The sequence below is a fragment of the Micromys minutus genome (genome assembly GCF_963924665.1).
Source record: "Micromys minutus genome assembly, chromosome: 1".
In the NCBI taxonomy this organism is placed as follows: Eukaryota; Metazoa; Chordata; class Mammalia; order Rodentia; family Muridae; genus Micromys; species Micromys minutus.
In genome coordinates, this window is record NC_137969.1 from 203,503,851 (window position 1) to 203,506,476 (window position 2,626).

The following is a 2,626-nucleotide window of genomic DNA, read 5'->3' on the forward strand; positions in this document are numbered from 1 at the left end:
TGTCTCAGACATGTGAAGAGACTTGCAATCATCACTGGCCTACACTTGAATATTTCCATACAGCATAGGATGAAAAGATCTTGGTCAGAAGAACACATAAACAACTCTGTCAGCAGTTTTATAAAACTTCTACCATAATCTTCTGCTACATAATAGAAAAAAAATGTTTTAAATTCAGAGTCATTTCCCTATGAATGTTTCAAACCAAGCTAAGCTGACAGGCATCAATCAGTGTTACATCTTTAACTTTCTTTCATAAAGCGGTCTAAAAGCTGATTGGATACTTTAGTTTTGTTTTTAGGATATATATTGAGAATTATTCAAAATGCCTATTGATGGAAAGATAAAGGAGAATTTTATTAATCTTCTCTATGTAAATTTATTCTCAAAGATTGTAAGGTCTTTCATTTCTGAAATATAAAGCTGATACAATCACCTTGGAAATAATGCAGATAATTTTCATAAATGAAATGCATACAGTTTTAGCCAAAGGCCAGAGGCTCCAAGCTATGCACTGATAAAAGTTCACTGAAACTATGATTTAAATAGACTTTCAGAATTGATTTCACTCTGAATTGTTACTGGTGCCTGTGGCCCTGATAATCTGTGCTCACTTGCAAAGTGAAGAGATCTGAAGATGTATGGAAATATCTCAACAGCATAGAAGTTCATGAACATTATGAAAGTCCCAGATCCTCAAATTATACTCTCAAAATACAGCTATAAATGTAAAAGCTGTGGTCCATACAACTCCAGTAGCTAGTTCTGTATTAGTAATCAAGGTTTAACAAATTATAGTTACCTTCTTTTGGCAAGAATTTGAGCCAATTTCTGTGGGAAATCTGGCCCTGGAAACTCACATACCAAAAGATATCCCATAGGTCTTGAATAGAGGTCACTTCTAGGCTCAGCATCACTGATTACAGAGTTCTGGATGAAAAGCAGATTCTTATGTAGAAAAACTATGGTTTCCTTATGAAGCCTTTTGTAATGGGATTACATGTTTTGCTTTGAACAATTGATGGAAATTTGGGGGTTCTGGTTTTCATTTTTAGTCTGAAGCAATCATAAAAATTAAAAACAATCATAGTAACTATTTATGTTTTAAATTAAATCACTTTTATCTTTTTACACTTATATTTCATTTCACCTGAATTACAGCTTGAAGTGAAAAATGTCTCAGATATATTATTTGTCTAAGCTTTGGATACATCTCTCATAATGGAGATAGTCACAAAATTCTATTTACTTCAATAGAAAGCAGTTAATTCCAAAGTGTACTGTGTTATAAAAAGTTATTTCGAGTTGATATTATATGTTCTTTTACAGCATGTTCTAGTAAACTGTAAACTCCAAATTAATCACCTGCTACTTTTAAATCATGATTGTTGGTGCAGACATCTCCACTGTTAACGTCCTGGACCAGTTGACGCCTTCAATAGCAATGACTTGATTGATCTGTTACAAAGCTATAATAAGGATTCCATAATCATTTGGCTATAAATACTGAGAACTTAGTGTATTTAATAAGTATTTTAGAATATGTTTATCTACTATTGAAAGAAAGTCTTTAAAAATGAAGGAATAAAGAAGTACTTGATTATTCTTTTGATCTTGTACTAAAGTTCCTCATATTGTAGTGACTCTAACCACAAAATTATTTCCAATGCTACTCTATAACTATAATTTTACTACTATTATGAATTGTAATATAAATATTTTAGGAGAAACAAGTTGCCGCCAACGTGGTAGTGACCCACAGATTGAGAACTATTTCTCTAGAGAAATGTGAAGATAATAAAATACCACCTACTAATGGACTACTTAGTGCTAAATAAAAAGACCCAAAAGAAAGAAAACAACAGACCAATTTTGTTTATGAATATTAATGCAAAAATACTGAATTAAACTCTCACAAACCAAATACAAGAACACATCAAAACCATCAGTTACTACAATCAAATGGGCTTCATCCAGAGGATGGTTCAATATATAAAACTCCATCAACATAATCCACTATACAAATAAACTAAAAAAAAAAATCACATGATAATTTTATTATTTGCTGAAAAAGCCTTGGACAAAATCCAACACCGTTTCCTGTTAAAAGTCCTGGAAAGACTAACAATTTAAGGCACATACCTAAACATAATAATAGCAATATACAGCAAACCAACAATCAACATCAAATTGAATGGAGAGATACTTGAAGCAATACCACTAAAATTAAGGACAAGACAAGGATGCCTGCTCTCTTCCTAGCTTTTCAACATAGTTTTTGAAGTTCTAGGTAGAACAATTAGACAACAAAAGGAGATTGAGGGAGTACAAATTGGAAAAGAGGAAATCAAGGTATCACTATTTGTTATAATATATAAGTGACCCCAAAATATCCATGATAGAACTCCCACAGCTGATAAACAACTTCAGCAAAGTGGCTGGATATAAAATTAACTGAAACAAATCAATAGTCACCTATATACAAATGATAAACTGGCTGAGAAAGAATAGGGAAACAATACTCTTCGCAAAAGTCACAATATAAAATACCTTGGTGTGACTCTAACCAACAAGTGAAATATATGTATGGCAAGAACTTCAAGTCTATAAAGAAAGAAATTGAAGA